The sequence below is a fragment of the Taeniopygia guttata genome, chromosome 1A (assembly GCF_048771995.1).
Source record: "Taeniopygia guttata chromosome 1A, bTaeGut7.mat, whole genome shotgun sequence".
In the NCBI taxonomy this organism is placed as follows: Eukaryota; Metazoa; Chordata; class Aves; order Passeriformes; family Estrildidae; genus Taeniopygia; species Taeniopygia guttata.
Genome location: NC_133025.1, coordinates 26,738,985 through 26,766,573, shown reverse-complemented (window position 1 = coordinate 26,766,573; position 27,589 = coordinate 26,738,985). Strand labels below are relative to the sequence as shown.

The following is a 27,589-nucleotide window of genomic DNA, read 5'->3' as shown; positions in this document are numbered from 1 at the left end:
TATAAGAGACATAAATTGAACAGAAAAGGTAACCAATTGCTTATGAAAATGTAATTTTTCTGTTTGACAGAGACACTAACACGATGAGCTATGGCATTTTTGTGTAAAATCCTTTTTGGATTTGGAGTGTGTCACATTCTATCACTCAGGAGTCAACATTTTTCTCATGACATTGCACCCATAGGGAAAGTTTGGGTGTGAGCTTTTGTTTTCTTTTGCTATTTTAAGAGTTTGGTAAGGATTACAGTAAAGATTTTGAAAACTTCTCAGACTTCTAAGTGAAGTGTAAAAGCTGTCTTAAAAAAAGATATTCTTAAATATGAAGTGCCCTTTTTTTTCATAAATAAGCCACTTGAAGTGCAGAGTGTTTGAAAATGCACTGGCCAACAAAAACATCGAAATAATTTTTGCTAATAGTATTTCTTTGCTATTCTACAGAAAGCCAGTTAGATGACAATAAAATAAATTAAAAGTCAAATTAAAAATAAGAGTATCTTTATTCAACAAACCAGAGTCAGTGGTAGAAGTAAAACATTGTTTTTTTTCATAATTTCTTTATTGTGATAATAATGTTTAAGGCTTTTTAAGAGATTACTTCTTAGTTCATTAATTTTTCCTGCAGAAAACAAAGCTGCCCAGGACTAATTATGTGTATATATATATATATACTTATTTTCAGGTATAATTTGAACATTGACTGGAGCCTGGAACCTGTCCTCAAACTGATTAGTAACTTACTTGAAAGCTTGTTACCATAATTTGAGAGGACTATTCCTGTAAACCAGGGCTATTGCTCATGTTTAAGAACACCTGAGTCTGACCCTCAGATTTATTTAATTTCCACTGCAGAATGAGAGATTAAAAAAAAAAAAAAAAAAAGAAAAGAAAAGAAAGCAACAACAGATTTATAGAAGATTGTAAAATGTGTATGTCAAACTTCACCTCTTGAATCTTGCAGGTTTCAAATATTAATTTGAACAGTGTGAGAAGCAAGGCTTAAAAGTATTATTATTCTGATACAACTAGATGACAATCTAGTCAATTGCACTACATTTTGCTTTTGATGAGAACTATTATTTCCAACAGTCATAATATGTAACAATGCCACAGCTTGTCATGACTTATCTAAAAAACATGAAAGCGTGCAAGAAATACACAGATTTATGAATGTCACTATTACACAGGCACTGTTTTTCATGGTACTTACTGAGCTGCTTTTGTAAACCTGGTCTGATTCATAGAGGGGGAAAAAGGAGAAAAATATTTAGAGAAATTCTATGTTTTCCAAGGGAAAAAACCTCAAACCAAACCTCAAATATTTTTCATTACAGAAGTGTGAATGCTACTAAAAAAATTATTTTCAGAATTAAAAAGTGCCACTGACCTAAGGATCTTGTTTAGAGAACTTGTTTATCTAACAGAACAAAGTCTTATGCAAACAAGGAGAAATGCTTGCTCTCTCCAAAATTTCTAAATCTCCTGTCCCTTTCTGAAGACAAGATACAAACAGTGAGCAGTAAATTGCCTCACAGGCATTACACTCAGACAACTATTAGAATATAGTGCAGACTGCTGTAAAATTTACAAGACTGAAACAGAGCTGATTAGATTTAAGGGATATAATTGCATTTGATTCAATAGACATTGCATTTAATCTCACTGGTATGTTCCAATGTCTAAAGCATATGGACAAATACCCACAAAAGGAATTATATGCAGACCCTTATTCAGAGCTCTTTGAGTGGATGAAGTGATAGATTCCAATATTTTTAGCACTATCATCCCCGGCTTACACTGTTGCATTTTTTCCTAATTCAAGGATACTTGTCTTTCCACAGGAAAAGTTCCCTAGCCATCACCAGAGAATGACCTCAAGTAATTCCTCTGTATTTGGAATATATGTTTCAATCTTGCCTTCTTTAGAAATTTCCTACACAAACATCTCTCTGGCCCAAAAAGATGTAACGGCATGCAGGAGGAATAATAAATGAAATACTTTAGGTATTTTGATAGCCCTAAATTAACTACATGTACTAGAATAAGACATCAGAAAAATATTGATTCACGCTGGTAATTAAAACTTTTTGCTCAAGCGCTCTGATTCCCAAACAGAGAGAGACAAACATGAAAGAGCAGTGATTACTGTTGAGGTATTAACCTTATTTGGAGAAGTTTAAAATGTATATTAAAGTTAGAAATTTAAAGTTATAAAATTGCATTTGAGAAAAAATTTAGGTTTAAGACCTAAAGTTAAATGAAGACTGATTGAATTGTTTGTTTACATTCTCCTGAAATCCCATGGATTCTCTCATTTAAATCAATAGCCTAAAATGAAAATCATGCTAAGCTCTGTAGACAACCAGTGAAAAGAGAGGACCTTGACATTGTGATTAGATCAGTAGTAAGTTGTGTTTTCCCCTTTCTCTCCCTTGACTTTAGAGGGAAGTTAGGCAACTGTGCTATTAATTTGGCTGTCTCTGCTCAGGGCTTATGATTAGATTAAAAGAATCTGGGCTTCTATATTGACTTAAAAAAATCATGTAATGTTCTCCATTAAAATCTATCTGTTTAAAAGATATCCTTGAAATAAATGCAAGACATCATCTGATGTTAAATTACCTTTCTAAATTACTTGGTGCTAAATTTAGAGAGGACAACAGCAAAGCTCCCTTCACTGGCCCAGAACCTGCATACACGAACTGATACTGCATTTCCCAGTTTAACAAAGGATTTGTAAGATTTTTTTCTTCCTCAGAAAATTGTCAAAGTCCTTCTTTTTATACTGCAATGCAAAGGAGAGCAGCAAATAACTGCAGGTCAATTACTGAGCATAGGTTACTGGGTTTGAAATCTTAGTGACCTTGAGTGGAATCAGGTTTCGAATGAAATTTGTTAAATACCTTTATGTTACATGACAACTCTGGGAGTCAGGGAATAAGAGAATTGTAGAGCCAAAGTCCCTTGAGGCAGTCTGATAAAATGTAGCAAAACCTGTCTAAATAACACATTTGTTACATCTAGTTTTGTTGCTTTAAAATGGTTTGCTCAGAAAGCTGCTAAGCTCAGAGGAAGAAATCACCTCATCTCAGCCATCACAAAGGCATTGTTGTATACTGGCTCTGTTCTAACCATGGCAACACACTGCCACCAAAAAAAAAAATTAAAAAATAATTTAAAATCTATGATGCAAAACTAGATTAAAAATATTTATTTCAGAATTAAAGCATAACACATTAAACCCAAAGATTTCTTGGCTGGTATTTAATCACACAATTTTTTCTTTTTAAGAACTCTTAATTTAGCCTCAGTTCCTAGATTTTCCTTTTTAGATCCCACTCCAGTGCAGTAGATATGCCATGTTTTCTCTAAGGAACTACATCTGAAATGAGTCAGTCACTCTATACTACTCACAGTCGAAAGAACTTCATCTAAAAGTACCTTCAGATTGAATCTTTTGTGTGAAGCCTGAGCAATCTGCAGTCAGTGAAGAATAAAAATATATTGAGGACTCACTGCCAGAGATGCAATCGTGAGATGCAGAAATAATTGCTAGAAAATATAAGAAGATGGTGTGCTAGTGAAAATTTGAGTTTTGTCTGCTTTTAGAAGATTCTGTGCACCCAGCCTACATACTTACTTTACTGTCCAATGTGCATGGATAGTAAAAGAAGTATCATATACAAAATTCATCAAGAACTGTTCCAACATAAAAATAGCTGAGTTTTAACAAAAAAGATAGGGCTAATAATGATCTATTTTTATTTCATTTTTACATACAAGATAAAGTCACTGTCCAGTTCCTAGATGACAATTGAGCCTAGCTTTACCCCTGACTAATTAACATGCAATGCTTATAGTAATTTATGATTATAAATATTATATAAGTTTCTATTAAGGTAATAGGGTTTATAGGTTTAATTTTGTCAGGTTTAAATAAACTTGAGGTTTATATTTTTAGTTGGAAATAGGAAAAAAAAAGAAAAAGAAAGAAAAAATAAGTTATACTGAAGAATTTGTGCTGGAGCTTGTTTCTGCAGGTAGTTGATGACTATTTTCTCTGAAAAGCAGTATCTCTGAGATAATTTTCTTGCATTTTATGCTTTTCCATGAATTATAGATGAATCCACACTGGCTGCCTATGTTATTTTGCAAGAGTCACCATTCTTTTTAGAAGCAGACTGAAGTAAGGAAAATTGAATCAACCAAGCAGTCACTTGGTGCCACTATAGACTTGCCCAAGGTAAAAAGGAAAGTCAACATGAAAATTATTTAGAGAGATAAAGCAGGTAAAAGAATGAGGTCACTATTTCTATGAAAATAACCATGATCAAGCAGATCAACAATCGGGAGTTTTACAGATAACTGGAACAAATGAAGTTCCTAGAATATTGTAGCCTTTCCAACTGAAGATCAAGAAATGTCACATGTTTACTGTTTTACTACTTTAAAATTCAACCCCCAACTTCCCCCCCCCCCAAAAATTTAAAATAATTCCATCTAATAAATCACCAACCTTAATATCTACAGAAATTGTAGCAGTTTTTGAAAAGTACTGAGAACTAAGACATTAAAGCCTGTACACAGGCTGGCACTGTTAGCACTGTTAAAAAGATCCAGTGCAGGTCATCAGAGTTTCTCAGCTGGGGAAGCTGCAACTTTTTGCAAAGATTAGACTTAGATTAGACTGCACAGCAAGGCATCTCTCACTGCACATGCATCAGGGAGTACTGTGTTTAACAGTGTTATTTATCTCTTCAAGGAGACACTAATTTTAGGATACTTTAGAAATGCTGTTCCATCTGTGAATTAAATGGCACTTCATATCTCACAAACACCAAGAACTAAGTAGAAGTCACCTTCACTTTTTCTCTTTCTATTTAATGTTAATTTTGCTACAAGAAGCATGTAATCCACAGCTTTCTTGTTGTGCCTGGCCATTTAAATTTTTGATCCCTTTTTAATACACTCTAATAATCAGTCTATAAAGTCCAATTACTCAGGGTAAAAATGACTGGCATCTCTAGACTCAACAAACCCCAGCTTAACAAAATGTATGACTGTGAACTCTGTAATTTTCTGTGTAAATCTATATCTCCCATTTTCATATTGTCCCAGCTTGTATCTTCACTGGCAACACAGCTTTGCTCTTATAGGCAGGAAAATTTAACAACAAATGTGAATGCATAAATCATTGCATGAGTATTAAAAATAAAAGTGGAAGTAATCTGCTGTTAAGGGGAAAATGTGGTTAAACAACTTTACGTATCACTTTGCCAAGAAGAACCCTGGAAATTTTTGTGTGACTAGATTAAAGAAACTTTCAGTTTCATGGAAATTCGGAATGTCACAGAAGCATTAGTAAAATCATTAATTTCTAGTAAACAAGGACAAGGCATTAGTGATATAATCCCTTAAGATATAAACTAGAGCTAGTATTAGGAAAAAAAACAATTGGATTCTCCATTTATCTCATATTTTGCTTTTATCTGAGTCATTGTACTATGTACCTTCCCAAACCAATTTTAAGTTTTATAAATTAGGCAGTGTTTCAGTAGATTTGCTAAATTCAAATTCAAAATCTTTATGATAAAATGATAAGGATGTTCTATGTGTAAAAAGATGCTCCACTAGAAATATGTATTTAAAATACCTAGAATATTATATCTCTCATGGCTTTACCTGAGGTAGGAATAAAGTAGCTTTTACACTGGGTAAGTCATAAAGTATTATGAAATGCACTATATTAAGAATTATAGAAAACATTAGTATTTTATGTTTTTATTTTAAACTATAATGCAAAGTTAAAAGCTCCTTTTTTTCTTAAACTGCAAGAGAATCTTTTCTCTTCTTAAAGAAAAGGTCTTTTAAATAGCAATGCAATACTGAAATCCTAATTCTGGTGTTGCTAGTTTATACACAACTGCTGACCATCTGACTGCTGATATGAAGCCAGTTGCAATATGCCTAATAAGGACTGAAACCTTCTGCGGTTTCCTGAATTATTTTTATAGAAATCACAGGGGGGAAAAAAAGTATTTTGGATAAATTTACAGGATAATGTATTTACATGTTATTTACACTAATAACATGTTTCAAAAAAAAAAAAAAATCCCAGAAAGCCATGCAGTGGATTCCCAGCATAAAAAGCTCATTGACCTGGCTAGAGGGAGTTCAAAGAGAGCCACTAAATTGATGACAGGGCTGGAGCACCTGTCCTATGAAAGGAAGGCTGAGTGAGTTGTGGTTGTTCAGACTGGAGAAGAGAGAGCTCTGAGGAGACCTCAGAGCAGTCACCCAGCACTTAAAGGGGCCTAGAAGAAAGCTGGTGCGGGACTGTTTACAAGAGTATGTAGTGATAGAACAAATAGTAATGACCTTAAATTAAAAAAAAGGTTGATTTAAATTAGATATCTTTAATAAATTCTTTAGTGTGAGGGTGCTGAGACAAAAGAAGAGGTTGCCTAGAGATGTAGTGGATGCTCCATCCCTGGAGGTGTTCAAGACACGGCTAGATGGCCAGCAAATTGTTCTAATGGAAGGTGTCTCTGCATATGGCAGGGAGCTGAAACTGGATGATCTTTAAGGACTCTTCCAACACAGGCCATTCTATGGTTCTATGATTCTATGATAAATCAATACCAGATAACACATGTAAGCAAGACTATGAGAAATTTGTATTGTCCCCATCTAATGACCTCTACTATGTGTGCTCAAGTGTCTATGCAGTAATAAAATCCAAAGAAGATATTTTCCTCTGCATGAGCCAGAGAAAATAATAAGCTAGATCAACCAGAAAAAGAGCATGAATGAAGGAGAATACAGTAACATATGAAAGAAGAGAATTTCTCAAGTAACAGTATGCAATCCTGTAAACTTGAGAACTCAAATTATTTTGAACAATGACTAATTTATGGCTGTGAACAGGCAAGCACATCCCTTCCTTCATTTATTTGTTTTATTCCCCATAGCATACACCAAATAAATAATATTACTTCTAAGGAGACATTTCCTGCTGTTATCATTTGCACCTTGAGGAAAAGGATCTAATATCTTTGAGCTTATGAACAAGCCCACTTACTGTCAGACATTCCCCCCTTTTCTCATTCTTCATAATAAATTCCACACGTTTTTGTGTTGTCGCATAATGTTGCTCTAAAGAAAAGCAACATTAACGGGTTTAGTGTGATACAGATTTAGGTTTTTAAGATTCTTTAAAGCTACGACATCTGCACAGCAAGTCAATAATTATTTCTCCCAGCTGGAAAGATACTTTCTTGTCCTGTTCAATTTAGAAATAAGTCTTGTGTATCCTAGAAAGCAGATTCAATTTAAGATATTAAAAAAATCTTGAAATTTATTTAAAATGCAAATGCAACATGTATGTCAGTCAAATTATACAAGGTTAATCATCAGAATCCAAATCTAGAGCCTTTTCCACAACAACATACTGCATATTAATTAACAAGGTTGAATACTTTTATATTAGCAGCATCACAACAAAGCATTAGCTGTGCAACCTAGAACAACAGCCTAATTCCAACAAAGCATTCAGTAATATAATTTCATAATTTGACAAAAATACATGCAAGAAGGAATATGTGTGTTGTAGCTAAATCTAGGCACTAACTACTTAGTCTTCACTCCCTTTACCCTTAATGGTGACAGATGTTAAGACCCTGCTGAACCACTTTTTACAGAATTCATTTATCTTTCTGGTTTTGCATTGACCATAGATGCACCCTAAAGAGATCATCCTAAAGTTAGCCTTTGGGAATACCAACCAATGCCATTTTTAGCCAATTTCCCAAGCAGGTGACCACAGACAGAGGTTCAGGTGTTTATATACATTGCTATGCAAATGTAGAAAGACAAATATATATATTGTTGAAATATAAGATAAAAAAATACATAAAATATTCCTATACAATGACTGTGATCACAAGCACTAGATAACCAGTAGTAAGCATATCAGACCTGTTTGTATTTGAAAGTGTGATGAACCTAGAAACAATCTTGAGATGCAGCAATTTTAGCAGCTGCCTCTTTCTACACTTCTCACAACTGTTGCAATTCATTGATGATTTTACCATCTGTCTCAAAAGCTAATATAATTGGTTTAAATACATAAAAGCCAGACAGGCAACTCCATTATTACATTCAAAGGCATCTCTAGATCTGTAAACATAAGCTTAAAACTTCCCACCACTTTTGCAGTTCTACCTGTGTTAACAATTGTGAGACTAGAATGGGCTTGTCACCAGAATGGCCTAATCTAGGCTTTGTCATGGCAGTGCAAATTAATACAAAAAACCTCCTGGATTGTATTAAGGTTGCATCAAAAGAAATGCCTTACGTGTTGGTACACGTCATTGAGACATTTCAAAGACAAGCTGGGAAGGTCTATTAAATTAAATGAACCCTTGCCATTACATTCTTATTCTTATATGTTACAGACAAGACTTGGGCAATGCATCATCTCCATTTTCTAAAACATGATAGTTATGCTTTAAGTCAGGTAAATATAATCAGAAGAGAAATCAAAGGAATATGCTAAGCTGCAAAGACCCCTAAGTGTTTCTTTTCTCTTGCAACTCCTTTTATACAAATTTTCAGTTTAACACTGGGCATTAAAGCTGACATAAATTTTATGCATCCTAGTACCTCATGATGGGCAATAGTGATATAGTGTGCAAAAAAAAAAAAGAGGAATAATTCTTTGTGAAAAATATCTATACCTTTTTAAGTGATCTTGTTCTGGCAGCACAGAAATGTAATCTAAATTCCTACATGAAAATAACAAAAATACATTAAACTCAATTTTATAACAAATTGCTTCTGAAATAAGATTTTCTGCCGTATTTCAGCTCAGAAACATTTCATAATATCCAAATACCACCTTTTGACAAACACATATTCTGAGTAAGTCTGGTATGCTTTTAGTTGCAGAAGCACATGTACACCTCTAAAATAAAAGTATTCAGTATTCAAACTTTTCAGGGACCACTTCATTTAGGACTCTGAGGGAGATATCAAATCTGAAATGACAGTTATGATTTTCAGGCATATTTCCCTCTGTAACACGTACATTCTTCACACTTTAAAAAAATGAAGACGCAGTTACAGCTGCTGCCTACTGATCTGTGTGCACTGAGAATTACATCAACATATTCAGCTTACCACAACCATATGCAAGAGCATGTTTATCAAGCAAAACTATCTCAGACCATAAGAGAACTGATGTCTCAGTTGGATTATTCCACTAACTCTTCTATAACAGCATAGAAGGGTTATTTTAACTGAGACTATGCAAACAAAACCAAAAAATTCTCACAGACTGTTAAGCAACTCAGAAACCTCATCACTTTAAAATCTAAAATAGTTTTGAGGTTCAACATGCAAATAAAATCTAGAGCTGCTCTGAATACAACAGCAGGAAGAAAATTATAAGCTTTAATATTGGCCTCTTTCCAAAGTATAGGCCATATCTCAAACAATAAATGGGCATTCTGATGCAGAATATATTTAAAAATACAGATAATTCCAACATTTTTATAGAGCTATTTCTCAGTGAGTCACAGCAAACTTCATAATATACCATGTTCCTTCATAGTATACCTAATGTACTATTAGGCTCACATCAGAGGTGCGGAAATAAGCACAACAGGACTCTCCTGTGCTTTAAGCAAATACAACTAATGATCAGAAAACACTGTTATATAGAGACCATGTCTATTAATTTGTCACACTAGTTTGGCTTCAGACAAAACTGTCTCTTCATTTATGACTTTCAGCTTAAGGGCAGCTGGAGAACAAATTAATTATAACAATGATATCTCTCTGTTGGGTAACCTTTTAGACCTTTGATGCCTGAACATAAAATTCTATGCGCTAAGGGCTATACTTGCCTAAGAAAAAGATAGCTTTTCCTAAATTGCTTTGAAATGTCACATATGGACTAAAAAGATAGACTGGTAATTTCACTTTTTACTATTTATTGTTAAAAGAACTTATGGCATTCCCATGACCTGTGTTCACAAGAGCAGGAAAAAGGGCATATCTATGATTTTTTTTCATATTTGGCTTGTCTAGTCCTTCCTGACCAAGCTCTCTAACAGACCAAGTCCTTTCCTCAAATTCCATAGTAAAGCAAGATTAGGAGACCTTGAGGAAAGAAGACAAGGTATCCAGAAAATTAAAAGTAGATTCTTGGAAGTAGATAATTGCTAATTCTCTTAGCAATTATATGATTACAAAACTTATGTCTGTATACTCTGTATACTATTTGATGTTACTAAAATATTCCTAATACATTAAAATGCTTTATAAATGTCTTTGTATACAATATATTATATTTGTATTTTATATATAAATATATACAAGTAATATATAATCAGACCTTTATCAAAAAGAAAACCATTTAGAGAACTCTTCTCAGAATTAAAAACACAAAAGTGTCAATCCTTTTCCCAGTGGTATCTATGGAAAAGCTGAGCAATTTCAGTAAGGCCAGCATTTTGTTAAGGTTCAAAGGAGGCAGGCAGTCATTTTGACTGGACTATGACAAAGTTAAGAGTCTTGTTAACTTGTATGGCATCAGCCAGTTTTACAAGGGATAAAGCAATTGACACTACCCATTTAAGGAACATGAAAAGTGAGGACAGGGACCCATAAGAGCTTCACCTTTTCATGATTGCCAAGTTATTCTGATCAAAAAGTATCTCAGAAAAAGCTTCTGTGCTTTGTTAAGTATTTGCAGCCCCTCAGCTGTGGCTCTGACTGACCTTTACTTAGCACAAATTACTCTAACTCTTGTACTGCCATATAGAAAAGATTGGCTCCAAATTAGTCTCTTCTGATACCAGAGACCAGAAAAAACTGATTGTTCAGTACCTTCTTACTGACCTCCCACTCACTTGAATATTAAAATTCCAGAAATGGCATGAACACCTGAAGGGTTTTTACATACATAACAAATGCATTTGACTACCCTACTGCAAACATATATAGCTCAAAGTAGAATTGAAGGATTGCATAGTGAGTGTTATTAAGAAAATAATCTCATTAATATTTCAAAGGGCCAGATTCCCTTCTCAGAATATGCAGCAAATGAAGATAGCCTAAAAAATAATGATAAGCCCGGCAGACCCTGTACTCCATGTTTATTAGAGACCTTCATAAATGGGGAAAGACTTCAACATGTGATGTCATAAAGATGTCTGGAAAGAGATGAATAGAGCCAAGTAGATATGCTTTGGATGTGTTGAGAATACCAGTCTGGGAAGATGCCTTCATAGAATTAGAGGAGATTCAAGCTCTCCTCTAGCATTTCTCAAGGCATTTCTTCTCCAACGGGCTCCTACTGCACTGTGCTGACCCACTGAAAGTACTAGCACTGTAGAAAGACACAAAATTCCAATGGCCATGGGAAGGCAGCCTCATTAACCTCTGGTAAACCAAAGACTGGCTACACAAAGCAGGAATAACAGAGGAAGCAGGGAGCAGCAGCAGCCAGGATTATGCAGCACATGCCTGGGAACTCTGAGTTAGCAGGTTATATCCAGGAACACAGATGCAAACATCTACATGCTCCCCCCACAAGTTTTTGGGAGTCTGATCCTGCAGAACATTCCTACCAGGTCATAATCTTAGTCTGTTTTCTGCATTCCAAGAAGACAGGGTGGATGGAGGCACTTGCTAAAGCACAGTACTCACAGAACCACATATATGGCACACTACAGAAAACTAGGGAATTTTGGTGTGAGATGGGAAGATACCTTGAAAGCTTAGGACTTTGAGAGTTAGGTAAGATCTAGTCAGTGGGGTTTATATTAAAATTTCCGGTTTAGATACCTGAAGGTCATTGGATTTCCACCTTAGAGATCTTCCCTAGGAACCCAATGAGTAAATACATTTTGTGCTTGTTATGAACCTGATAAATACACAGTAATTTAATTTTCCCAATAAAATTATCAGCATGGGAAAAATATTTTATTATCTAAAACCAGGGAACAAAAATGTGATTTGTGCAGATCCTCACCAATTTCAGCAGGCCTTCTCATAGTTACCCTTCCACTTAGAGTAAACTACAGGCCAAGATCTAACCATCTAAACAGATTTGCTAATTACTCACAAATTGCAAAAATAAGCACAAACAAAAAAAGTGGAAGAAAACAAGCTACCTATTTTTTTCTGCTAATCTTAAGTAAAGACTAAAACTAGCATTTTAAGGAAGAGATTTCATTTCCAGACTATAGAGAGCTATTAATGAAGTTTTCATAATGATTTTAGACAGCTCTTCTCCAATACACACCATATCATAATGTGGACAATAAATGCTTTTATTAACAAACAGATGAGTTTGCTATTCCTATGCCAAATAAGGATTCTCTCATAATTAGAAATTGCACATTCCCTGGAAGGAAATTTCTTACTGAGTACACAGCTGCAGGGAAACCCTGATGCAGCTGCACCCTACTTCCCTCAGAAGAGGTCCCCATGGTGTGGAAATTACTTCCAACAGTGTTATAGGCATAAATGCAGTTTACATTTAAAATACTACCTTTAGTTTTGAAACACATGGTATACTGAGAGCGCAGTTACAAAGAGATTCCACCAATCCCTTCTTTGACCTTTGACCCCAACTTTAGTAGCAGTATGTGTGACTGAAACTTAATAGTGGAATTGATGGAGAAAAACCAAATCATAAACAAGTGAAAATGTCTGATTTCAAGCGGATACAAAGCACTTTCAGGGATAAGGATAGGTTTCATAAAAAATATCGCAGCATTAAGCAATGAAGTTATAACTAATTGAAAGGTCTCAGGTAAAACCAGCCCTTCCTTCTACACGGTCTTCCTGAACCTTCTCTTGCAAATAACAAGAGCTACAAGAGTCCCCCTCCTTCCTTCCTTCCTTCCTTCCTTCCTTCCTTCCTTCCTTCCTTCCTCCCTGCCTGCCTGCCTGCCTCCCACTCTTTCCTTCTTTCTCTCTTTCCACTCCCAAGCTGGTATACAAAAGGGGTTTAATAGCCCACAACCATTCTAACAACCTTTGGAAAAAATGGACTACCTACACTCATTCAATACCCTTCAGGCTAGAAGGGTACTAGAAACCCAAACCACCCTTCAAACCACTCTGGCTTTTAGCTAGGGATTTCTGCTTTTTGCACTCTATAGAGTTTGAATTTTTCCAACACCTTTCAAACACCCACTCATCCAAGTGGCAACAAAATGCTCAATTTTGAGACAATCTGGAGATTTTCCCTTGCTTGTCACAAACTTTGTTACATTTTAAAGTGTAAGCTCTTCTTTTCGAACACTTGGTAAACTCATCTGATTTGCTGCCCACTGGGGTCTATCTCATTATATACTAATGTCTATTTCTGGAATCTAATGTGAGCACATTTGCAAGGTAACATGTGAATCACACAGGATCTACAGCTGAATTTTCTATTCACAATGCTGTCAACTTGAGTTTTATGTCAAGGAAACGTTGTGAATATGATAAAGAAGGTCATCTTGGGGCTTTTCAGACATTTATTTTAAGGCTATCAGAATTTGGGGTGGTCTGTAAAGAAAAACATAAAGATAGACAAACTAGTAGATAAAAAACAGTAGCTTATTTACCTAAATATTTAGTTTCCAAGTGCCTTTTTTCAGTGTGTTCAGCACTGATTCATAATCAATGTCAAAGATAGTTTAGCATTCTATATTACTTTCTCCAGAATATGTCACTATGAAGAGGAGAGTAATCCCATTAGTATCAGTAGACAGGGACAGGCAAACAAAAAATTCTAAACTGAAACATACCCAATAAAATTTCAAACATTTCCAGCTTTTTATATCCAAACCTATTTTCCTGTAAAAACTAATGGTGATGCAAACATCAAGGTTTGTGAATCTGCCATAGCAACAACTACTTCTAGATTCTCACACCAGTCTTCAGAAAAGCTACTTTAAAGTTCAATTAGATAAAGGAAATAAATGCTTCTGGAAATGCTGAGACAACTGTCAATGTGTTTTGCAGGCACAGATAGTGAATAGAAATATCTGTGTGAAATTTTTCTATAATATTTAAAGTAGAACACTAGTAATACTAGTAAAACACTATTCTTTCTATTCTTTACTGAATATCACAACGACTGCCTATGATCAAATTGTACCTATAAAGGTAGTTTATGAATGCTATTTTTATTCAGTAGGTTAAGATATGTAATTAAAAAAATTAATTTATTCAAGTAGCCTATACAAACATTTTTCCTCTAAATCTCTTTATAGTAACAAAGAAAATCAATCAATAATTTAACAGCATCCTACATTTTTGCAGACTCCAGTGGGTACACTTCTATTTTCAGTACAGACAGTATGTATTTACAAATAAAGACTTAAAAAATTTAAAATTACAGAAGATGTAAACCTCTCATTTTTCAGTAGTATTAGAAAACAAACTACCATTAAGGAAGGAAATTTGATTTACAGATAGAACACAATCAAATGCAGGACAGTTGTAGGATTTTACTCCATCCAAACAAAAGGCTGAATAGCTGTCCATAATGTAATTAATGGAGCTTAAACACAAGTGAGAATTCTGGCCTCCTGTTTGTGTCTATTGGTATTCTTGTCAGCATGTTAGTTAGATACACACAGTTTTGTTGTGATATGCTGACAGATTTGGGCTGTATATATTGCTACCAAAGGATGTGGGCTCAGTTTGCACAACATATGCCTCCACAAACTGAGTTACCTCTAAGAAGTAAATGAAGAGCATCCAGTATATACCGTTGCCATTATTTGAGTCCTAAGACTCATAACAGTTACTCCAGTTACTCAAACATTTTTACTGCAAACACCTAAAATAAAGATGGAGAATTCCTGGTAAAAGAGTTTCTTTTTTTTTTTTTTTTCTTTTTTCTTTTTTTTTTTTTCCCAGGACATATGAAGGATTCAAGCAATAAGTATTTTAGCAACAACAGATACAATTATAAGGACTGTCTATATATACACACCATGATTCTACCAATCTTATATCTTTCTTTTGGTTTCTATTATGGACAGCCATGTGTCCTTCTCTCGTTGATAATTGTGCAATATCTGATCTCCTGCAATATGGGCATAGATCATTTCCTGACTTTGTATTCTTTACAAGAGCTCACAATATCTGACCCACAGTCTTGAGAAGTCTAGTACATGCCAACTCTAGATGAAAGGTGAAAAGATTTCTAAGAAACTACTGGAAATATTCAAAAGCATGAAATAATAATTTATGTAGGAAGTTCAACTCAGTCCTTTCAAGATTTTTTTGTTTATCTTTTAGTAAGAAACAACCAAAGCAAGGAATATTTTATGACAATTTGGAAGGTTTTTGGAACCATTTTAATCAACTCTCTTATCCTACTTGATTGTATACAATGGAGCAACCATCCTGTCTGTATGGTAATATCTCCATGGTAACAGATTATAAAACATAAGCACAGGATTATGATCACTATTTAGAAAAGAAGGCAATTGAACATGAGGAAATTCCAGTTTCAAATACTCCCATTTCTTTAAGATTTCAGCAATGACAATAAAGGACTGGAATGTCCCATGTTGCAATCACCAAGTGTCAATTAATAGTATATTAATTAGACAGTTTATATAGTTATATTAGGAAAAAAGCTGATAGATAGATATTTTTTATCATATTATTTTTTTAAGGAAACCTTACTTATGGCTTGCCATGAGTAAAGTCTTGCAAATAATATTTCCATTGAAGTAAAATTTTCTGTGGGACTATTTATTCTCTTAAGGGGCAGCATTTAGCTTACAGCATGCATGCCTCTAAAGTGTTCTGCATATTGCATTTTTAATCTAAAGTATAGTCATACAAAAGAAGGTAGCAGAGGTACCTCAATCCATGTAGCTTTGTGAGAATGCCTGAGCAAGGAAAAGGATCTGATCAGACATTTCCTTAGTTACAGTTATGGACTGTTAATAGGAAGAGACTGAGCACAATTTTATTTCAGCAGACTTCTAGGAAAATTGCCTTTATGGATAAGTAACATACTTATGTTTGGAGCATAATTAAGTAGGAAGAAAGAAAGGCGTCAAAGCTTTCTCTTCCATTTGTTGCATTTCATCTTCTCCTGTGTGAAAAGAACCTATCATCTTTTCCTAAGTATAAATCTGCTGGTTTGAGCAGTGATATCTAGTGCCCTTGCTTTTGCGGAACACAGATAAAGAAATAAAAAAATAATTATTTAGATGTTTTTGCTGCAAAATTAATTTGCAGCAAGAACCTAAGCATTTTGCCAGTGTTTTTGACTTTTAGGAAAAGAATATTTATATATATTATTATAATATTGTTATATTTTATGCAGATTGAGTGGGAAGTTGAGCCTAAATACCTAACCATTCATACCATGCCAGGATGTGTCCAAGGCAAAGATGACTTACGTTCAGCAGTAATATTTCTCTGCAATGGTGGCAGAGGGAGCCAACATAACCAGCTAATTTTACAAAGCTTCAAGTTACGTGTCATAAATTTCAACCCCAGCTGCAGTTCAGCGCTTTATTTATTTATAAATAAAAGGAACTGGTTTGCAGAAAATGCATTTCTCTCTGGGCACTTTTTCACTGAACAGGCTGTGTCTAAATATCTACTATTTTGCTCCTGCTCTATCTATTTCCACACAGACCCAGAAGTATATAATCATTGACCAAAGTGCAGACAGCACACCTACATGGCATTTTTCTTGCTGTAGCCTACTTGGAATAAAAGCAGTTTGAAAGATGCACAGTTGCAAGTAGTAGTTTATTTGCATTACTTGTGAAAGTCCTTCAGCTAAATTTCCACACAGCATGCTCATTATGTCCATGCAAGTGTGTCTGTGGAGCTTTTAAGTTTATTGAGACAAATAGTGAAAGCAACAAACAGCGAGAGCTTACTGTACTGTGTGTAACAAGATTTCCATCTTAGCTTATTCTGAGCTCCCTCAGTGAGTGATCCTTTTAGCCATCTTCATAACATCCTAAACATGCATCAAAGGTTGAGGGGCAGTGCTGCGTTGATTTAAAATCTCAAATTACCAAAAAAAGTGATTTCTTCTAAAATTATAGATATATATTGTCAGTGGTAATCTTACAGAAATTATGTTGGGTTAAAAAAAACAGTAAAAACATTACCATGGACTGCATTGTGCACAAGTCAAATTTTCCATATACTGAGATATTTTTTCTTCTCTCTAAAAAGCATTTCTGAGCTAGGAAATAACATGTCTGGAAGCAAAAGGTCCTTGGGAAAAATTCTATGGACTTCATTATTCCAGACATTTATCTAAATCATCCAAGGATCCCTTCTAGCCTCCATGAAACTTACAGAAATTACAGTTTGACCTTAATGAATGCAAGTGTATATATTAAACAGTCTTTAACAGAGCTACATATTTTAAAGATCATTATGTTAATTTGCTATGAACTTCTAGAGTAAGCACTTATCAAAACTTTAACTTAATGAGTTATAGAAAAAATTCCTTACTAAGAGAAAATATAGATTTTGAGACTGCAAGTGATAAGAATCCAGTACTCTCTGGCAAACTGTCCTGGAGGTTACCACCCTTCATCATTATTAATTTTATTTACTTATTTTTTTAATTCTCCCAAATTCAGATTCCAATAATTTTGTCCAATTAAGCCATGTTTCTTAAACCCTCCTTTTGTCAAAAATTCATAAATAAAAATCTATTATAAATAAGCACCTACCACACTCATACTGTTCAATGAGATCAGATACTAATATTTTGTTATTAGACAGCAATTCCTCAAACTTCCTCTACAAAGGAAACACTAGTCATAACTGGTGTTTTTCTGAAAATCACCAGCTAACATATCCTTGTTAAAAACAGAGTCACAAATTCAAGTCATTATTCACCAGGTTCTCTGGTGATTCTGTTTGAAATAGCTGATTCCTTTTAATAGATGTTTTCTCTTTTACTTTGTATTATATACTATGAACCTGTATACAGGCATATATGTGTATGTGCTTAACACACATGTATATTTGTTTATATTCTGCTTGCAGGATCTCTTTGCACACATTGAAGGATTTGCAAATAAATAAATCCAGAAAATGGCCATACAATTACTTCCAGAAGTAATGAAATTGAACTGAAATATATACTTAAAGTTCTACATTTGCAAATGGTCTGTGGGAACATACTAGGGTTAATTCCAAGATAAAAAGCACTGTTGTGTGTATCATATGATTGACAACTCATTAGGTCTGTCTTTATCATTGTTCAGATCCACTTCTCTTGGTACACACAACTTACTAAAGTCACTAATTCCACCATAATTGACATTGTAGGTAAACCTCTAAAAATTTTACTCAAAATTTTGTTTTGTTATCAGAATTATATACAGATGTGGTAGGAGATTTACTATGTTCAGCGGTTGTGTTATGTTGCCTGTCTTAACTCTTAGTTCTCTTAAAAAGGAAAATAATCTTTAAATCATATTGGTACCCTATGAATCTAACACATTTTTATTTTTGAAAGATTAATTAAAATGTATTTTGTTAATAATCACTTTGGCCAATTAGCCTACATTGCAATTTAATCCAGTCTTTTCATCCTTTGACCCAACACCAGGATTACACTTTCACTGATGAAGTGATAGAAAGACAGAACAGAAAGACTTCAGCAGCTCAGCATGGTTCTTGCACTATGTAAGATTTTGAAGCTGTAACACAAAGTTGTTTCAGGTTTTTCACAGCTGAGTACATAAAAGAATATTTTTCCTGGAGACTGTTGGTTATTTTGAACACTTCAAAGGCATTGACTTTTATATTTTATTATTCAAAACAGAAAGCTATCCCACTTGTTTGACATGTTATGTCAATTACCACCAAATGCTCAAATCTGGGAATCAGCAGTGCAAATGTGGGAAGGTCACCACATCACTGATCAGGGAGAAGCCAAAACTGTTGTTCCGCTACTAGATTTTTGAGTCTGAAATCACAGCAGTTTAAATGAAGGCTTATTTGTAAGGAAGCTTTATTTTAGCTTTCATTTTATTTTTCATTCACTTTATTCCCACCTTTATGTTATATCAAAGCCGCCACACTGAAGGAAACTTACTGTCTCTCCTGAAATTCAAACACTCATCTGGACTTAACAGTGCACTATGAAAAGAACCTGACATTGCTTGCTTACCTACTTTTGCCTTGTTTTTAAGTAAAAAGCTTAATAGAATTGAAGGCTTCAAAGCTGAGTGATAAAAATTTGTAAGTAAAAAGCTTTATGCAGGGGATTACATCCCTGTGATGCCTCACTGTACTGTGACCATCTGCAATCATATGAGAAATAGATGATGCATCCACTTTGAAAAAAAAAAAAATAGAGACAAACAAAGAGTCCAACAATGAAGAGTTGGCATTACCACAGTATTTTTCCAGCATGTCTGAGCAAAGCAGTTAGCATGAGTTGTGCCTGGTTAGCATAGTTGTCAGCATAATCACGTGAGATAAAGCCAGCTTTTTGCACCAAAAAAAGTAGAAGGGTTTAGGACGTGTTTTGTATAAATAGAAACAGACAAAATGTGATCAATCACCTGTTCCAAATAGCAGTATGCATCTTATGTTTTGTGTGCTCAAGTAAGCACAAACTATGCCAACAATTTGCTGACCATGAAGAAGTACAAAAGCATGAATGAAATGTTCAGACTGTGAGCACCACCAGAAATGCCAGAAAATAAGAAAAAAAAAAAAATCACATTTTGAACAGACTAGCCATCAACAAGTTATTCTCTACCCAATCCTATAACTGACGACACTTAGTTTGGGAATGTTGCAGTTTGTCTAGAGTTTCTGTAAAGACTTCTGGGAGGGAAACTTCATGACCCTGCAGAAGCATCCAAACTCACCAGGAAACAGGTGAGTTCCACCACAAGAGACCCCATAACCATGCCTCAAGGACTTGTGCAGAGCCTGACTGACATTATTCACTCACCCAGCTTCTCTGCAGGACTGCAGAATCTCTCTTGAAAAGATGGCAGGTCAAAATATTTTCCTTCTAAACCTCAAAAAATCTTGTTTGTTTTTCAGAATGCTAGTGATTACTAGAAGGTGCATATTGTCTAGACTTCCAAACGTATGTGTACCCCTATTCCACACAAGTGTAAAAATACTGTTGTCATCCACATGCACATATTTATAGACTCAGTGATGAAAACCATTTCTGATTTGTCAAATGTTTCATGGGAGGACACCTGAATTTATGCAAATTCATGATTGTATAAACACATTCCTCCAAGTGCAGTATGTCACTCAAAGTAGTGTCAAACATTACTGCATATGAAAATATTCCTATGAATGTTATTGCCATTGAAGATAACTGGCAACTGGCAACTGAAGATAACTGTTTGGGTTTTTCTTTTAACTGAAAACAATGTTGATAAAATATTTCACAAGTGAGTTAATATTTTTCTCAAAAACATTATTTTATTATCATAATACTTCTTAATGCTTCTTACACAAAAGAGATAATAAAAATTCCAATGGATATGCTGCTTTAAAAAAGGGAAAGAAAATTTACTGTTCAGTCTTGTCAAAAAAATGGCACTACCTATTATGTTATGGTACATAGTCATAACCAAATTAGATATTCTTTTGAACAGTCCAGCTTCATCCAACTTGATCAACTGTTTAGATCAATTAAAAAAATCAGTCAAACCTAATTTGCTCAAGTGAAATCACTGCTACCTGGAAAAACACCAGTTTTTAAGTAAGAAGATTTAGGCTATGTCTATTTCTAAACTCAAAGATGCATCCTAGTTTCTTTTCAGATGAAAGATGTGCAGATGTTTGCCTCCTGATTCCTTTGTAAGATAAGATCTAACCAAGCATCAATCGTTTCTCAGACCTGGGAGACCTTGCTATGGAAATCTTGGTACAGCAGAAAATAGTTCTGAAAGTTTCTGATTATGTATATGCATCATTTTAGAATACACTCAGCTCCAATTTTAACATCTTTGTAATTAAAAGGTTCCAATAGTTTGGTTTCTTTTTTTTCCTGAAAGATAATTTTCAGCACAATGGACTGAGATTTCTTCATTGATCAGTGGGAAGGGAAAAGACCCAGGACCTAAGCTGCTGGAGAGCAGCATAACAGTGATTCAGAACACCTCTGTGGCTGCAGCCTTGAAAAGTTTGTTTGGGAGCACAGAATGACAGAGGGCATTCTGAACATGGGGAGCTAACATGTAGCACTGCAAGACTTCATTAAAACAAATGCTTGGGGGCTTTGTATGTCCCAAATGAAAATTTTAGTTTCCTATCAAATTAAAAGTTTCCTTTTGTTGTAAAGTACATTTCAGTATTTTGATGTCATTAAAAAAACATAAAGAAATTAATTCTATTCCCTTTTCCTATATGCTTTTTAGTTCATCATCTGAACTAAATATCAGTTATTCTTACAGCTGTAAGTTCTTTAGAAATTTTTGATTCTCTAAAATCTATTATATTTTGTATAATTCCTAGCTGCTTTATATTAGTTCAGGCAGATTAGGTTAAGCCTTTATTTACCAAGCTCTGAACAGCTATTCCATTATTTTTTCAAAGTTAGGCTGATGAGATTAGGTTTAATGGAAGTAACAATGTACAGTGAGTAGTGCTGCTCTTGATTCTTTTAAATTAGGGTTTTTTTATTTTATTTATTTCATGTAATGCTAAAATAAATAAAAATATATTGATATAGTTTTCCAGTGAGACCAAGAAAAAATTGTAGAATACATGGAATTATTGGAAGAAAAAAGACAGAATTTCTATGCAAGATTTGTTAGCCCAAGATTGGGAATTTGGTAAAACTTAGGAAATCTGAGGACTTCATCAAACTGCATGGGAAGCTTAGAGTTATGCTTAGTGATTCTATACATCTAACCTATGTTTTGGTTATTAAAAGCTGGACTTAAAGGATGGAGATTCATAATCCTGGCTTCTGTTGTAGCTATTTAGCCTAACCAAAAGTTACTTTATCTTGAGTTGTGCCATTTCATTCATTATGAATTTTCACCTGGGATGCTTCTCTTCCTCACTGTTTGAACAGACAACCTTGAATCACAACTCAGACATACATGTCTAATTTTTAGATAAGATGACATCTAATATAAGAAATTACTTTTTTTTTCCTTTCCCTACACTAATTTATAATTCTAATTCTTTAGGTCTAAAGAAAAAGAAGTACATTTTGAACACCATCCCTTTAGTAGCCATGCATGATAGTGGTGTCCAAAATTTTATCAGCTTACATATAATACTATTTATGCAATATTAAAAAAAAATAGATTTCAAATACCTTCCTTTAGTTACTGTTGGCAGTTTTGCATCTCTTTATATAAAACTGCATACATTGTAGCATCTGTAACATTAATAAGAATAAACCATAAAGGTTGGGTTCCTCCTCATTAATGTATTTGATTTTATATACCTAATGCATTCAAGTAATACATTTATTCATTTGACAGTTGTAGAAAACATTTAAGGACACCTTTTTCTAAGAGCATAGAACTTCTATATTCATTTGGAGTATCAAAGTGAGTGAAAATCCTCTGCATTTCCTTGTATAGATTTCTTCAATGTTTAAATATTCTTAAATTGCAGATGGAAAATATGTTCCTTAGCAGATCTTTCAGAGAATATAAAAGCTTACTCCTTACACCATACTACAAATTGTGAACACATTAATATTGATTTTTACCTTTGAGACAGGTTTGAAAATAAGATAAGAATGTAAAACTAATTCAGTGAGTACATTAAAGGTCATTTATATTTAATACTGCTTTTTCAAAAGGAACTTCTTGCAAACATCCTATTTATACATATTAATTTAATGATAACTTTAATGGAAAAGTGAAAAATAGAGTTGGTAGATCAGATTAATTTGCTATATTGGAAATCAGGATTCAAAACTGATTTGCTTGAATATAAAACTATTTTTTTCTCAATAATGTATGCTTAAAATAAAAAGGAGAAGACTTACAACAGAGGCTTTTACTTCAATAAGTGTACAATTTTATGTATTGCTCAATCAAATCACAAGAATGGGAGGGAGTGACAACTCTCCTTACACCACTCAGAAGCTCATTGAACCCTTTAAATGGGCAGTGAGGTGTGTGCAATCAGCATCCTTGGAGGCTCATTTTCACATTAATGGCAAGTAATAACAGGAAGTTCATAGGTGTGTAATTGCAATCTCACAACAATGATCTGTGGAGGCAATGCTGAATGCTGACAGTAAACACACCTCTCTCTGCAGCAAGTAAAAGCTGGTCAAGATGCACCTATAATCCAGTTTTCATAAGAATGATTCTTTTACATTTCATTCAAATGCTGCTTTCAGGTTTCCTAATTTTTCTTTCTTTGCTTCTTCCTGCTGTACTTTTCTCCTCATGGCATTTTTTCCTAAAATTGTTCTGTTTCTGTATTATACCTTCCTTTCCTCTGGCCCCTACGTCTGCCTCTTTTTATCTAAAACACACAGAAGACCAAAGGAATCAACAAAAGTCTTAGTGAAGCTGGAAAGATTCATTTATAAGAGACTGGTTCAGTTTAAACTAGCACGTTCAGTTCCTAGAACTAGCAGGTTGAGATAAGAATTAACACTGTGAGTTTTCACACATGAAGCAGTAAGGAATTAAGCAGTAAGACTAAGCAAGCAAATGGATATGTGAAGCATGAATGCAGCTAGCACAGAGCTTAGGGAGACAATCTTTTTGGAGAACAGAATAAAGGGGATTTGGAAATGGAAAGCCTGTTGCGTGGGAGGCATGCAGAATTCAGGCTGGTGAAGCAAGCATGTGCAGGTGTTTCAGGCACTGATACATGTTCTCTGTAGAACAGAGTAATAGCTCTCAATCCCACAGCTGATTAGAACAAAAGTAAATGGTACAACTCAATGAAAAAATTTTGATAAATTTATTCTTTTAAATCACGACATAAAATAGTTCACCAAGTACTTTTATTTTATACACCTTTGACCACCACTTTTACTATTTTTCTTTTCAATTTCTATTATGTTTTTTAATCTAGGCTAGCCATTCCTCCCCTTCCACTCACAGACAGTTTCAGTTCTAAATTGCACTTACTTCATGCTCTCATTCAGGCCAGACTGTAGGAGCCACTGTTCCATCTTTCTGTCAGTTTACTACCTGTCAGCAGCAGGTGTCTCTCTGCCATTCTGTCCATCTAAAGCTGACGTTTTCTCACACAGATTAAGAGTAAGAAGTAGGTAGCTCTGAGAAAAATTCTGGAAGGCTTTGGCATTGCTGTCTTTTTTTTTTAATGTAGTGCTAAAAGGATGGCATGTATAAAGAAAAAAATAAGGCATGATAATGGAAAAATCTCTATGGCAGTGAAAGGGCTGTATTTGAAAAGGTTTCAGAAAGAACTCATAGATGACTCTCAATTAAATTATTTCACAGTTTTATTACTTGAAAAGAAATTTGGCAAATAATTTTCAAAGTATATATCTCAAGTATCAAAGAAAAAAGTGTTGTAAACAGCCTACATTCATAAACACAACAATGATTTTAGATGCTTCAGTTCTGAACTGCTGAATGATATACCAATATAATTATATATGGGGAACTGCAGTCAAGTAAACACACACCTTTGAGCTACAATTCCTTTGTATTATTTGGCTGGGTTATCAAAACCAGAAATACCAAAACTCAGTTACTTCCTGGAATGCAGTCTGAAGATAATGTAAAAATATAATATATACATAAATATGAGCTTTTCTTTAAAAAAAAATACATCACTCCTCTTATGTGTCAATATTTCTCTTCCAAAATCTGCTATTTAATAAATAAAATATGTAATCAATTTTTCTCAAATTTGCTAGGTTGTTCAGTTTATTTAACTGTAACACTGATAAGTTTTAATGAAGCTCTAAGGCTGTTTTTAGTTCAACATTAATTGCTTGATATGTATCTTGTAAGTTAAATTAGATCTTAATATTGGCAGATAATGAAAAAATGGATCACAATAATAATAACAGGAAAGTCATTATGATAACATTAATTATTATAATCATTGTGTCAGTATTAAAATCATGCAATGGTATTAAGAAGCTATCAGACTGAGGTCAGCTTTATTCTCTTGCAGAAGTCTTTGCAACATGAAATTTAAAGCTGTGGAAAGTCACAGTGAAATAGCATCTCTTATGCACATAAAATGGTTTTCAGTTAGCAGGTAACTGGAGATGAACATTAACTGGCAGGTATTTCCTGAGCATTTTGTTACTTAGTTACTCTGAGAAAGAAAATGGAAGAGAGAATTTTTTCTAAGCTGTAGTTGTAATGTCCAGAGATTCTGAGCTGCTCAGCCTAATTTAAGTCTCATTATGCGACATATTTGTTTAGGAAATAAGGGTAATAAGGTGCTCTTTAAGCTAATTGCTTTTACAGAACACAGAAATTTTCTTTGAGTAAAAAAATTAAGTCATATGAGGTAAATCCAGCTGAAACAGCAACAGACAAAAAAAAAATTAGTTACCAGCGATATCTGGTAGAAGACAACTGGTTGAAATTATAATATTGGTCTAAACTACCCCAAATGGAAATATTGCAGCACCACTTGAACATCTAGAACAGGATATACAGAAGAGAACAGAAAATTTGACTTGCTATGTCTTTTAAGAAAAAGTACCTTCTGCCTATTCTTGGTATTATTTCTTTTCTTAAATAGTCTTTAACTGGTCAATTTTTTAAAATAATTTTTTAAAGTTTGTTGTTGTTGCTGTTGTTGTTGTTTTTTGCCACAGGAATATCCTGTAACGATTAGATACGTATAGTGCAATACTGAAATCAACTTTCAGCATATAAATCTAACATAATTACCATTTTATCCAATATAATGGAAACCAGATATATTGTATGTATATATATTTTCAGATAAACACTGCAACACAAGCAAACTGGTTGTAAAATACTATGACAAATTATGAAGCTTTAAAAATTTTTCCTTTAAATCTCATCTTAAAGAAACAGTAAATAGTGCTTTCTCATTTCAGTGTAATGACACAGGATCTCTATAAATCTTTGTCTCTGAAATTATTATGGTCCTTTACTGCCTATAGTTAAACTCCATGTTATGTGCAATTTAAATAGATCTTGCTTCATGTACTTGCATGCATGTGTATGTGAATATGAATAAAATTGGAGAATAATTAATGATATTAGTTTCAAGGATATGTCATTTCTAAATGCTGCTTTCCTGCCAATGTAGACATGAAGTACTTAATTTTAAATGACACCACCTGCTCCTACCTATAAGTGAAATGAAAAAGCTGCCAAATAGCATGTCGGGTATTAACTTTCAACCTTTTCTTTAATCAGGCATTCTTCCATAACATTAGAAGCCAACAATCTCATGGAATCAAAACCACCATAGTATATGTCTGCAACTCAATTTCAAACCCTCATTGTGATGTCCGACTTAATACATTTTTTTCTTTACTATTTTTCCTTAGTTAGAGGATGGGTCACAAACTAATTACTTTAGCAGACATACCAGATAAATGCCCACACCTCATTCTGACAAGGACAGTGAAGATAAACAAGCATTTATAAATGAAGGCTTCTCTGATTTTAGCTGGGTTTAAGTTCAAGGCCTATACTCAAACTTTCCCTTTCCAAAATGTGAGACTACAAGGACATCAGTAAAAGAGGAAAAACATTTTAAGAGTTAATAAGCTGTACAGATCGAAAAGCAGATATGAACTTCTCCATACAAGTGCAGAGCAAATGTAGCTTCGGGCAACAGTGCATAAGGCAGGCTTTGAGGGATACTTTTGTTATCTTTGTGCTTGAGGGTTCCCTTTTCCCCTAATAAACTGTCAATAAAAAGGTAAGATTCGGTAGACTGTCATACATTTTCTTCTATGTCTTAGTGTCACATTTGATGGCTTGTCAAACTGTTTATCATCATACATAGAACTGCCTTAGCAAAAGAAAACTCATCCTATAAGCATTTTGCATGATAGAAAATAGCAAGATAACAATCCTTTCAGTTTATGATGACTGGCAAGAAAAGCCATAGTGATGTTTTGCAGCAGCCCGTCAAAGCCCGTTTATATCTGGTTTTCCTTGCTGAAGCGGCTACAAATACTTTAACAGCTACAACAAAGTCATTTGCACTGCTGAAGTTCCTCATCCAAACAACCATTCAAGTTTAACAGGAATGCTGCTGTATGCTTCAACAGCACACAGCCCAGGTTTTATGCCTCATATTTGTTCATGTATACAGTATTTGTTTCTGAGAAGCCCTCAGCCTTTTTTGTCATAAGTATCACACTGTTCTGTAGGTGGGAAGTATGATCTGCTGAGGAATTTGAATGGGAATACAACCTTCCTCTGTTCCAGAATCAAAAAAAAACCAATTTCCTCTGTGAATGCTGAGCTCATTCCCTACACATACTGTTTTCAAATTCCTGCATTAAAAGTGTTATTTTTTACCTTGGCATAGTCTACTGATAAAATACTTGCTAAAGTCAATGACTGTCTTGTCCAAGACAATTTGTACTAGAAAGAGTCAGAAAGAAAGAATCTTTAAAAGG

General features: G+C 34.1%; 1 protein-coding gene across 12 annotated transcripts in view; it reads right to left on the bottom strand.

Moving 5' to 3' along the window:
• Window positions 1-27,589, bottom strand: part of IMMP2L (inner mitochondrial membrane peptidase subunit 2) — a 410,600-nt gene that overhangs the window by 17,352 nt on the left and 365,659 nt on the right. The window lies entirely within an intron of this gene.